Here is a 13,641-nt window from a genome sequence, read left to right as displayed (position 1 = left end):
CAGCTGTGCTTTCTGTGCCTTTTGTTACTCTCAGGAGTGAGACTTTAGCTAAAACCACCACTACCTGTGAAAACTTGTGCCAGTGTTCAGCAGCATTGGCTTATACTTGTGCCCATGGAATAGGGGCTGAAATTATATTGTTTCATGCAACTGAAATTTCTCCCCTCCTGCCCTGGCAGGCCATACTCACCCTGGCAGGTACTGGAGTGCTGTGCAGAGATAATCCAAAACTGAAGTGTCAATAAGAGTATCTTATTAAAAGTTTCATGAGAAAAAGGGAAGGAAGTTTTGAAGCTTCTTTTTTTCCCCTTCCCTTGTGACTGTAAATCCCACGATACTTCTGTCTATCTTTATCAGTAGCTTCTGCTTTTGTTGCCTTCAGGGTTGACCTGTCCACACTCACAGAATGCTTGACTCTGAGGAGGAGAATAAAGAGGAGGATTAGGGAGGACATGTTTAGTGTGATCCTGCAAGCCATGGCTTTGTTGGACCATGAACAAAGAGCCTGGAAGGCCAGCATGGCAGACAGGAGAGAGGCCCATAAGTCCCATCAGAAAAAGGAGGGGTAGATGCACCAGGACATAATGGGTCTGAGGCAGCAAAGAGAAATAGTTGACCTACAGGTCTAAAAGTCCCAGACTCAGTCCTTAGAGAATGCCATGGTAGCAGCTTCCTATGCTGCCCACCATACCACGTGACGTCACAGGCCACATCCTTACCTCTAACATTCCAAGACAGCAAGGAAAACCACAGTTTCACATCCAGTGAGCTGTGAGAACCATGGTTGGTATCTGTATAGTCACAAAGGATGACATTAGTACACTGAAATGGGCAGAAATGTTTGCTGCCTTCCCAATTTTAAAGTTGCACTCCATTCATTTATGTTAAAAGTTTGTATTGCATTGCCTGCGGCTTTTGCACATTATTTTTCTGCACTTTTTTGCCACTTAATAATTTTATTCTCCAAAAATAGAAATGTATCTCTATTACTTCACAAAACATATTGCATAATGCCTAGCAATACTCAGAGCACATAATACTTGTAAATACACCTCTATCCCAATAGAACGTGACCCGATATAACACAAATTCGGATATAATGCGGAAAAGCAGCAGGGATCCCCGGGCTCTTTAAAGCACCACCCGAGCCCTGCTGCTTTACTGCATTATATTTGAATTTGTGCAGAGCCCTGGGCCCTTTAAATCCCCACCCGAGCCCTGCTGCCAGAGCTCTGGCAGTGATTTAAAGGGACCGGGGTTCCCTGCAGCAGCTGGAGCACCGGGCCCTTTAAATCACCACCAGGGAAGCTGGTCCAAACCCATACTGGACCAAACCTGATATAACGTGGTCTCATCTATAAGGCGGTGAGATTTTTTGGCTCCCGAGGACCACGTTATATCAGGGTAGAGGTGTATACAGCAAACACCACGGAACTTATAGGTTTGGGAAAACAGAGACTCATTTATAAACATACAGCAAGTACTGCACAGTTCCTAGAAGCACCCAAAGCTTCTATTTCTGCAGATCCACCCACTGTGTCCTGCACATTGCCAAGTGTGTCAGTCCTGTGTAGCAGGAGATGATTAATGCCCTCCACATTTGCATGACAATGGCCCCACTGTGGATTTTCCAACCCCAAAATGATTTATTACTGACCAATAGCAATCTGATATTGCAGCTTCCCATAGTGCGATCGCCACTCACTTCTCCACTGTCAGTGCAGCTCTCATTCTGGTGTCCCTCTCAGGAGGTCTGAGGCAAGCTCGGCACACAGATCTAGGAATGTGGCCTTTTGCATCCAAAAGTTCTGCAGCCATACTTCTTGTCATGAACCTGCATTACAATGTGATTCCACCTACCTGGGCTAGTTTCTTGGGCCCAGAAGTGATGCTTCACCAGCTGCAGCTGCTCTGTGAATGCCAAATGCAAAAATTGTGGGATATAGGTGGCATTATGGGAAGGAGAAAGTAGCATGCTGTCAACTTGACCCCTAGCTCCCAGAGAACTGTGGGTGACTCATGTCTACACCACAACACATTGTTAGAAATTCCCAAAAGGTTTTGCACTAGACAGTGGTGTGAGGCGCACGGGGATACCTACCTACAGAGCCCAGCCCTGCTTGTGAGTACGTGCAGCGCCGATGCCAGCAGCCAAGTATGCTCATTCAAATGTTGGCAGTTGTAGGCCTACATAATTTTCTTTAATCAAAGGCTGTAGTGTTGCTGTGGCCCGGAAGAAACCACAAACTTTTAGTTCAGAGTTTGAGTCAGCATGACAGTCTTCCCCTTAAATGAGGGCTCATTCTCTCCCTACATACTTGTGGGTAGGAAATGACACAGATGTTATAGTGTAGCTAACAAGAAATAAAATGAAAATTTCTGTTTGCAATATCACTGTGGGTTAACATGGAAAGAATTATAATGCCAGCAAGAGGCCTGCAAATGAGGAACAAACAGGTTCTCACGCAAAGATCCTCTTATTCATTAAAGAATGCAGGAAGAAATATACAGCAAATATGAGGGTCATCTGCAGAACTACAAAACTTTTTTCAAAGATTTCCACTTAGAGCCATTTTAAGGGCTTGATCTGAAAGCACCCTGAAGTTGTGCAGTATGCCTATTGATTTCAAATGGCTTTAGATCAGACCCTAAATATCCTCTATCCAATCACTAGCATAGGCGGCGGGTATAATAGGCCAGGGGAGGCTAAGGATTCCAGGGAGATTACTGATGAACCCAGAAATCTGAATAGCACATACCATCTCCTCAGCTGCCCCAGATCCTGCATGGTGCATATCAAAAGCTCAGGTTCTTCGGGAAGAGACCAGAGCTTTTCCTGCAGGGCGTCATGGGGTCTCAGGAGCGTGACTGGGGCAACTCATGCCAGTCTGGGGCTGCTCTGACCATGGCGGGAGCAGCAGTGGGAGGCTCTCACAGAAGGGGCAGGGCCAGGAGACTAGCTTTCCCAAAGGGGGCTAAACCCACCTGTCATGAACAGATAGTTAAGGGTTAAGGTCTCTTTTACCTGTAAAGGGTTAACAAGCTCAGTAACCTGATGAACACCTGACCAGAGACCAATCAAGGGACAAGATAATTTCAAATCTCTGTGGAGGGAAGTCTTTGTCTGTGTTCTTTGTTTGGGTTGCCGCTCTCTCTTTGGATCTAAGAGAGGCCAGACATATCTCCAAGTTCTCCTGAAGTATTTTCTACTATCCAGTATAGTGAGTATTAGAAGGCGGTTTAGTCTTATAATTAATTTCTACATTTGCAATTGTGTGTTGCTGGAGAAATATCTTTATTGCTGTTTGCTGTTACTTTGACTATTCTGAGACGGGGCTGGGAGGGAAGCCTCTCCAGGTTTATAAGTTAGACCCTGTAAATTTTTCCATCCTGGTGTTACAGAGATAGTGTACTTTCTTTCTTTCTTTTAATAAAATCCTTTTTTTTTTCAGAACTTGATTGATTTCTTCCCTTGTTTGGATTTTCAGGGGAAGGGAAGGGGGATAGGGAATCCCTCTTTGTTTGATTCAAGGTACCTTTCCCAAGGACTAGGGGAGGGGGAAGAAGGTGGGGGGAATGGATTATTTCCCTTTGTGTTAAGATTCAAGGAGTTTGGATCTGTGTTCCCCAGGAAAAGTTTGGGGGAACAGGGAGTGTGCCAGACACTAAAAATCTGGCTGGTGGCAGCGTACCAGATCTAAACTAGGATTTTAGTTTAGAAGAGTCCGTGCAGGTCCCCATCTTGTGGACGCTAAAGTTCAAAGTGGGGAACAAACCTATGACATGGTAGGCAGTGGTGGGATGTTTTAAGAGCCATTGAGAGCTATTTTCTCCTTCTACAGCAGGAAAGCAGGCTAGCAGGGGGAAGGGTTTTTTTTAGGAACCAAAAGCCAGATTTTTTTTTTCCTCCTTTGAGATGCTGGGGAAGCAGTGAAAGAGAGATACCCCGAAGGCAAACAGACAAAGGTTTTTCTAACAAAGCTTGTTAGAAAGGATTCCCACTGAGAGAGCATTAGCAATTGCTAGAAAGAGGACAAACCAGGGTTTTTTTGGTCTTTTCTCAGACAGCAAACACAGCTAACACCATTTGCAAATGAAAAGTTTTGTTTTCTTTTTATTCAGTCATGAATAGAAAGGTTAGGAAATTGTAAACCAAGCAACCTGAGCTAAAGCAACATAGTCAAATCACTGACTGCAGAGGGGTGTGGCCAGCACCAGAAAGCACAAACATGAGTACCAGTGAAACAGTTGAGAAACTTGAACTGGCTAGGATGCAAGCAATAGAAAAAGACAAAGAACATCAAAGACAGATGGAACTAATTAATGCAGAAATGGCCAGGGAAGAAGCTGCCCACAAGAGAGAGATGGAGAAACAACAATCCAGAGAGGCTGACCACAAGAGAGAGATGGAGAAGCAAGAGGCTGACCACAGGAGGGCGTTGGAGCTCCAGAGGGAGGCCCACCAGCAGGCCCTGGAATTAGCAAGGGCTAACCCAAATGTTCCAGCCAACCCTAACAATCCTTCTCCAGGCACTGTTCCCATCCCAGGAAATTTCCCACCTACACGGCAGGTGATGACACCGAGGCCTTCTTGGAAAATTTTGAAAGGACCTGCCATGGGTACAGCACTCCTGAAAACCAGTACATGATAGAGCTGAGGCCACTGCTCAGTGGACCCTTAGCAGAGGTGGCAGCTGAAATGCCTAAGGAAAACATGAATGATTATAAACTGTTTCAAACAAAGGCCAGAATCAGGATGGGGCTAACACCTGAACATGCCCGTCAGCGGTTCAGAGCCCTAAAGTGGAAACCAGATGTGTCATTCCCCAGACACGCCTACTACATTAAAAAGAATTGGAATGCATGGATGTCAGGACTAAAGATTCAATCTCTAGAAGACCTGGCCCACCTGATGCAAATGGAACAGTTCTTAGATGGTGTTCCTGAGCAAATAGAATGGTACATCCTAGATAGAGAGCCCAAAGATGTAACAGAGGCAGGATAGATTGGAGGCAGATGGGTGGACTTAGCAGAAAAGAAAAAAGCTACTATCAAGGAGAGTGAATATAACAAGGGGGAAGCTGACAATAAACCCTACCACCGGGGGCCACCCAAGACCCCTGCTACAACCCAAGGAAAGCCTCAGACTACCTACAGTCCCACCTCACCAGTCTCCAGCAACCCACCTCGGCCCAGTGACCCGTCAGCTGGGTGATGTTTTAAATGTAATGAACTGGGACATATAAAGGCCAACTGCCCCAAGAACTCCAATCGAGTACAGTCCATTACACCATCATCACGCCAAGGATCCCCAGGCCCAGATATCTCTCAAATACCCCCGGAGTGCAGGAAAACCTTGAGAGTGGGCGGGAAGAAGGTTACCGCGTGGAGAGACACCGGGGCACACGTGTCAGTTATCCACCAGTCCTTAGTGGACCCAAAATTCATCAACCCAGAGGTCAAAATCACAATTTCTCCATTCATATCAAAATCTGTAACCTTACCTACAGCTGAATTGCCTGTCCAGTACAAGGGCTGGTCAGGAAAGTGGACTTTTGCTGTCTATGACAATTCTTCCATCCCCATGCTACTGGGGGAGGACTTGGCCAACCATGTGAAGCTGGCCAAGAGTGGGGGAGTGGTCACCCGCAGCCAGGTCTCTTTTACCTGTAAAGGGTTAACAAGCTCAGTAACCTGATGAACACCTGACCAGAGGACCAATCAAGGGACCTGTGGAGGGAAGTCTTTGTCTGTGTTCTTTGTTTGGGTTGCCGCTCTCTCTTTGGATCTAAGAGAGGCAAGATATATCTCCAAGTTCTCCAAGTTTTCCTGAAGTATTTTCTACTATCCTTCCCTATCCCCCTTCCCTTGTTTGGATTTTTAGGGGAAGGGAAGGGGGATAGGGAATCCCTCTTTGTTTGATTCAAGGTACCTCTCCCAAGGACTAGGGGAGGGGGAAGAAGGTGGGAGGAATGGATTATTTCCCTTTGTGTTAAGATTCAAGGAGTTTGGATCTGTGTTCCCCAGGGAAAGTTTGGGGGAACAGGGAGTGTGCCAGACACTAAAAATCTGGCTGGTGGCAGCGTACCAGATCTAAACTAGGATTTTAGTTTAGAGGAGTCCATGCAGGTCCCCATCTTGTGGACGCTAAATATCAAAGTGGGGAACAAACCTATGACACCACCACCCATGATCACTAGGTTTTACTGGCCATCACTCTGCTGGTTATTAACTCATTCTTCAGAGTTGTTGGGTTGGCATCAATCTATTATTTTATTGCAGGGCGTTTCCCATGTCCTGCCTTTGTGAGGCAATTGCTTGTCTTGAGCCAAAGGTTTTTTTGCCATGAACTTACAAAGAAACTTTTCAGAGCCTGACATCTGCCTTGGGGATTTTCTGCTATTTACCACCTGTTTCTAGGTTGTTTTGTTTTGTTTTTAAGATTTTCTCCTTTAAAAGATGTTAAAAATTGCTCCCTTCTAAAGAGTATGAAAAGGAGACAAGTGACAAAAAGAAAATGAAAGCAAATCTGATACCTGTTTTTGGTAAGATCTGTCACTGTGCACCTAAGGATACAAAAGTGAATCTAAGAACACCTGAAATTTTTGTTTTCAGCTAAAAGAGCAGCTGATACCTCATGAAAAACATTCTGCTTAGAAACAATCCTGCTTCTTTGTACTTAGATTATCTTTGGGTATGTCTACACTACGAAATTACTTAAATTTTACAGAAGTGGATTTTTGGGAACAGATTGTATAAAGTGGAGTGCACATGTCCACACTAAACACATTAATTCGGCAATGTGTGTCCATAGTACCGTGGCAAGCGTCGACTTTCGGAGCGTTGCACTGTCGTAGCTATCCCACAGTTCCTGCAGTCCCCGCTGCCCATTGGAATTCTGGGTTGAGCTCCCAATGCCTGATGGGGCCAAAAACTTGTTGTGGGTGGTTATGGGTAAATGTCTTCAGTCAACCCTCTCTCCATGAAAACAACAGCAGACAATCCTTTCGCGCCCTTTTCCCTAGATTGCCTGAGCAGACGCCATAGCACAGCAAGCATGGAGCCCGTTCAACCTTTTTTCACTGTCACCGTATGTCTACTAGGTGCTGCTGACAGTCACAGTACTCCAGTGCTAAACAGCAGCAGCAGCTCCTTGCCTTTGCAAGTTAACAAAGACAGTTACCGGTCATAGCATACCCAGCCTACCCCTTAATAATGCCCTGGCTCATGAAGCCATACACAGGCACCCTGGACAGTAGTAAGGAGCTGATCAATTACAGGCTAAGCAAGTGCAGAATGGTGGTAGTGTGTGCATTTGGATGTTTGAAGGGTCGCTGGTGCAGTTTACTGACTCGCTCAGACTTCAGTGAAACCAATATCCCATTGTTATTGCTGCTTGCTGTGTGCTCCACAATCTCTGTGAGAGTAAAGGGGAGACGTTTATGGTGGGCTGGGAGGTTGAGGCAAATCGCCTGGCGTCTGAAGAGACTTTCCTTTTATATGGAAATAGCCTCTTAGAGAGACAGCAGAAAAGGTCAGCACCTCTTTACAGTGAATTTCTGCTCAGAATGAACACTTATTTCCCATGTGAACACTTATTTCAGACATCCAGGAGCTCCAGAGACACCCAACGTGACTGAGAATTTCTTCTAAAAACACCATCACGGGCCTCCTGAGAATGGCAGCAGAGTCCTGCTCTGAGCCTCTTCAGTTAGTGCTTGGACAACTCAGTGGTTCTCAATCTGTGGCACATGTAATATCCCCAGGGCCATACTGGTACAATTGGATGCCTCCTACGTAAGTTAACACACTGTGGTCGGCATACGCAGCCCACAATGGTAAATAGGTTGAGAACAACTGGCTTGGAGCAAGTCAGTCAGGCATTACCAGAAGGGGTTTCATGATGTCACCAAGACAGAGTTCTGCTCTGATCTCCTACCTCTAAAGTGTCCACAGCTCCAAAATGATACAGGCCAACAGACAACTCTTGCAGCAAACTCTTATTTAGATCACTGGTAAACATTTATCTGCTTATCTTTCACAGGCAACAAGTGAGACCAAACTAGATTTTCAAGGTCGTGTCTAAGCCCTGAAGCAACAGAAGGGACACAGAGGCTGGCATCAGGGACTCAGGACCATGGGAGTGGTCTGAGATAATAATGAAGAGGCCCAATTAGCTCTCTCCCCTAAATGTATCCCTATTTTTGGGAATACTCTTTATTTAACTATAATATTTTCATGGCCATTGTAGCAGAAGCTGCCTTTCTAGTCAATTTTTTAATATAAATTAGAATATCATCAAATTTAGAGATGGGGAACAAGGATTGTTCAATACAGTATATTCTCTAGTTCCTTGTTCAGTCTAGTTGCCTCTTAAGCAATGAGATTTCACCACTTCCTTTAGAAAAGTCAGTTTAAAAAGAATTTTCTGAACAGCAGCCTAATTTATCTGTTCCTTAAATTCATCACATCACACCTAATTATAACCCCCTGGAGCAACCCTAAACAATTCCTATGTACATTTTAAATACCTTGTAGTTAGGGATGTTGTTAGGTTGGGTTCACTTTCAGATGTTTTGTAACTACAAGAATCCATGTTGGTTTATTTCTCCTGGAGTTCTAAACAACTTCCAGTCAGAATGTTTTTTTTTCTCTTTTCCTAAGGGGTTTCCCACCTTTTCTAAGGGGTTTCCTGGGCAAGTGTATAAAAGGCTGCCCCGGACAGGGCCTCAGGGCTGTCCATCTGAGTGACAGTCAGGAATGGTCACAGGTCACGGGTCTTACCTGCAGGCATCTATCCATCCTAGTGGTAGAAGGGTTAGGGATTTTCTCCAACAGTTTCCTCACCTGTAAAAAGAAGAGAGAAAGAAGAAACAACATCTCCTGAGTGTCCCATCTGTTCTGCTTTCCTGTGATCCCAAAGGAACATCAAGGGACTCCTTGGCGCTCCTCTCCAAAGGCTTGCCATTAGCCAGAGGACTGAGGTCCCAAGCACTTGCCGTCGCTTTGATCTGTGAAGGTTTTTTTTTAATATTTGTTTATTGGGTTGAATTTGAGGGGGTAATCACTGTATCGTGCCGCCATTTTGCTGTTTATTCCCCCTTTTATCTGCCCCACTCTTTGTTATGAACCCTTCAATACACTTTATTTGATTTTACTTTTATTAATTGACTCCTCATTATTTAGGGTTGGACAGGTCCTCTTTGCAGGGGAAGGGATCCTACCAGATGACAGATGCTGGACAGGGAGGCCGAACCTAGGGAGACAAAAAGCATAAGGGTCTCTTGTCTTTATATACACACACATACTCTCCTCCTTTTGCCTTTCCGTCCTTTTTCCCTTCTAACAATGTCATTTGGCAAAGATACATTTCATTAGTGGTATATGGGTCAAACAGTAAGTATTCATAGTCAGGATATAGTTTTCAACCTCAGGTATGTGAAATATTTGGGGATTCAAGATTCAGATCAGGATAACAACATAAATAATGCTTCCCAATAGGTCAATGAAAACCTGTGGGGAAAACAACAGAAAACACAAAGATTAACACCCCACCACCACCCCATCCAACCATGTATAGATCCCTGGGTACGGAGAAAGAGTATTGCTCATTCCCTAGGTGGGGAAGTGGGAAGAAGCACATCATTATTTGTATTGTGTGTCCAAGGACAAATAAATTCAACTTCAGGGGGGAAAGCTACACTACATGACTGGGGTTTAACCTTGTGCAGATGCCACAACTCAACTATGCTAAAAATCCTCTGAGTCACACTAACTGGGGAGGCGAGCGCCAGCATCAGTGTCAACCAAAAGATTGACATACAGCTTTGACCACAAGTGCGACCCTTCGGCCCAATCTGTAATTGGGTCCAGTGAAATAGCTGAGAAGAATTCAACAAGTTATGTCTCAGGACCATCCATGGACACATTTGAGTGTCCATCCAATTTTCTCCTCTTTCTGCTCAGAAGTGGAGATAAACTTACTTCTGCCTAGCAGTCCCCATTGTAAGTACTCATTATTTCAACTGGGGCATCAAGGCCATCACCACAAACAGCACATAGATCAGTATCATTTCTAACAGGAGTCCAAAGGGGAAAAGATGGGTTTGCGGGCAGAGCTTGGGAGAATACCACTAACTCTGTATATTCATGCCACTAAAATGAGATGCTTCTCACAGTACCTTGTATAGATCTTCAAAATATGATTGGTCCTTTTATTTCTTGGGAGTTTTGATCAACAGGGCAATAGTTAACAATATTGACATTTAAAATATCATAATTATGCTTCAGAACCATTGAGATGAATTGGAACTGTTCAGACCTCTCAATGTGCAAAATGTACATTTAGTGTGGGGATTGCTTTGAGCAGAGGGTTGGACTAGATGACCTCCTGAGGTCCTTTCCAACCCTGATATTCTATGACTCTAACAGGATTTCACTAGTTTTGCATTGATGTGGCATATCAGATGGTGATTTGTGTCTCATGTAGAGTGGATAATATTAGATCTGATGATGGGAATTGTCTTGCAGTTCACCACTACATAATCTCTTCAACTGAATGGGTCCTGTATACTTCCAAAGAAGAACAATTTTCAATTTCATAACCTGAAACATCATGGACTACTCAATTTTCACATGTGTATTAGGACAGCAATTTCACAGGTTAATTATTTGCCACACAATAAATGTTCATTCTTCAAACTGCCTGAAGGACCCACATCCTTCATCCTGAAAACAGATGGCAAAATTGGGGGAAATAAACATGCCAATACATGGAGAAATGCTACAATGATATCATTGTACATCAGACTTCTGACATAATTAAGGCCTTTTTCATATGCAAATTCTTTAGAATTGAGTAGCACTTCTATATGATGGTAATTGGATGCTTTATAAATGTCTAGACAATCAAAAGAGATATCGCAGTGGAACCTGTGACAATGGAGACCACATACTAGATTTAATGAAATCTAAATCAGTATTGAACTGGACAGGATTTATAGAATATACCAGTAAAGGACTTTAATGAAACACTATGAGTTCACATTTTAACAGAGACACTGCTGAAGTTTCTTTTTCTTAAAATTAACCTTGTTGAACACTTATCTAATTTTGAAGCTCTACATAAAGGCTTCCAAACCAAGCTGGAGTTTTTAAGCTGATACTAGTTGCAGTGCAAAACTTAAACCGAAGCTTTAAACTCACTTTGCATTGCACTGCAGGGGGAAGTGACAATCTCCAATTCTTATTGCAACATGTAGTCTGATGGATCTATTAATCAAAGGGTAAAACAAATTGGATTTTAGCTGTGACCATATTAACCCTTATTTTTAGTGTTTAAATTGGCCTGTTGAATGCTTCAAAAGCAATCATGGTAGATTTGCTTCCTATCCTTTTCCATGTTCCTGCTGTTAGTTCAGATAAAGCAGTTTCCATCAGGCAGAGACACAAATTAAAAAGTAGAATTGAGTTAGAGTCTAAAAGTAGCCAGGGGCTATTCACCACAATAGGGAACCAAGCCTGAACGTTCTAAGAAATCACTAAATGAAGATACACTTAAGCATATTCAGGAAACACCAAATTAAAGTTATGTTGCATCAGCACATCCATATTTAAATGGACAAGGCAAAACTATTTACCTATGTAACTGTTTCTTTGAGGACAATATCCTCACAGGAATCCCACTCTCAGGTCCCAAGCCTTCTGTCAGGAAAGCCTAAAGTGAGATGGCTGCACCATGCCCACTCCACACGCACATACCCATTCCAGTGGTGAGTGGAACAGCCCAACTGCCTCCACCAGTCAGTCCCCTTATCGAGTTAAAGGTTGAAGTGCTCATCAAGGCCAACCTGTGTTGTTAGCGGTAGAGGTTGTAAGCATAGCAGCATGTCCCCAGTCAGGATAAACACAAGGCAATACATGATATCTGTGACACATAACACTCCCTCACAGGGCAGAGCCCCCAAATGAAAGACAAGGGAGTCATTTCCCTTATTTTAGAGATACCATTACCCCAAGATTCTCACTCCTGGAGAGTAAGATCTGTGAGATTTCCCACAGGAACAAAGTAAGCACAAGCACAACCCTGGGCGGTATGAGGAAGGCTGAAGTCAACATAAAATACTTTGTTTTGTTGGTTGGCTAGTTTCTGTTCATCTGCTTCAGAAAGACAGAGGCCAAAGGAGAATTCTTTGCTAGAGGTTGAATCCAAGAAACAGAGTTTGGTCAATTTTGGAGCACAGACTTCTTGGCAGCCTGCAATTGAAATGTCTCTGAGGAAGGATGCTCTTTCTTGGATCGGATGAGACTCAAGATGGCCCATGGAGTTTAAAGTTAACCAACTCACAGCACTGCATAATGGACAGAGTCAGTCATCCAGATGTGCTCATCTCAGTGACAGCACTGCTCCGGGAACTGGTGCCAAATGAAAAAACAAACAAAAAAAAACAGAGTGAACTTTCTAAGGGCTTTAGTCCACCCCAAGGACCCTTAAAGTTGAGTGTAGGTTCGGAGGGCTGTACCACCTCCTCTCCATATGCCCTCCAGCACCTGCATATTCCCATGGTGAGGGGTACAGTCCAACTGACATTGCCACCAACTGTCAGTTCCCTTAGCGGGTGAAAGGTTAAAGTGATGATCCAAGCCAATTTGTGTTGTTAGCTGTGGAGATTGGAAGCATGGCAGCAAGTGTTTCCAGTTGTATATTTGTCCTCAGTGAGGCAGGTGTCAGCATAACATTGGCAGGTCGACAGGGTTGCCTTGGGAGACAAATCCCAGCTGAGTCCAGAGCTTCAACCTATCCATGTCAAGTTGGATATAGGCTTCACTAGGCCCTGGCTCACTCTGCCAGATGGCATCACTGCCCCCAAGAAAATGCCCTCCCCCCCATGCTAGACACCCAGGCTCAGAGGAAGAGTGGTCCAAAGAAGCTTTCCTTAGCTCTACAAGGACCACACATTAATACCCCACAACACAGGTCGGGGGCTTAAAGGGGTGGGGGTCCAAAAGCATCAAGCCTGCATGAGCCTGCACAGGGTGATGCAGACACTTCTCCAGCCAGTTCCTGCTAAGGTGAAGTTGCTGCCAAGTGTAGCTAGCTGAGGGTAGTCTGGAAGACAGCCCCAGAGGGGAAAGGGGGCTTCGCATGGGAACTGACAAGCAACCAGCAATCTGCTAGAAATGCTGCAGGAACCCTGAGGAAGGAGCAGCGAGAAGTGGGAATGGCTGTGGCTGCTCCCAGGGACAGCCAGAGAGAGCTCCTATCCATCAGTAATGGAATGGGAACTGACAGTTGGAGGCAGTTGGGCCGTACCACTTGCATGGTAGTATTTGAATATTCCAACAGCTGGGGGCAGCCACAACCCTCACTGCCTTTGAAATTCCAACCCTCACCCCACTCCCAAAAACTGGAGATGCCATCCTTCAAGTAACAGTTCAAACCCTCAGGCCTGGTCTACACTAGGACTTTAATTCGAATTTAGCAGCGTTAATTCGAATTAACCGTGCACCCGTCCACACCAGGAAGTCATTTAATTCGACCTAGAGGGCTCTTTAGTTCGAATTTGGTACTCCACCCCGACGAGTGGAGTAGCGCTAAATTCGACATGGCTATGTCGAATTAGGCTAGGTGTGGATGCAAAT

The 13,641-nt window shown here is 44.5% G+C and overlaps 1 long non-coding RNA gene across 3 annotated transcripts; it reads right to left on the bottom strand.

Moving 5' to 3' along the window:
- Window positions 1–6,100: 6,100 nt before the first annotated feature.
- LOC120371321 lies at window positions 6,101–13,270 on the bottom strand. Of its 3 annotated transcripts, XR_005584273.1 has the most exons (4): window positions 11,206–13,270; window positions 9,159–9,256; window positions 8,785–8,847; window positions 6,574–6,918 (listed from the first exon to the last, which is right to left on the bottom strand). It is a non-coding gene; the product is annotated as an uncharacterized LOC120371321 (long non-coding RNA). The 3 variants fall into 3 exon arrangements; XR_005584274.1 differs by lacking the exon at window positions 6,574–6,918 and adding an exon at window positions 6,101–6,566 and having other exon boundaries at window positions 9,159–13,270; XR_005584272.1 differs by having other exon boundaries at window positions 9,159–13,270.
- Between the last annotated feature and the right edge of the window lie 371 nt (window positions 13,271–13,641).

This window comes from Mauremys reevesii, linkage group 9 (genome assembly GCF_016161935.1).
Source record: "Mauremys reevesii isolate NIE-2019 linkage group 9, ASM1616193v1, whole genome shotgun sequence".
Lineage (NCBI taxonomy): Eukaryota > Metazoa > Chordata > Testudines > Geoemydidae > Mauremys > Mauremys reevesii.
The sequence above is the reverse complement of the archived record's forward strand: the minus strand, read 5'-3'. Positions and strand labels throughout refer to the sequence as shown.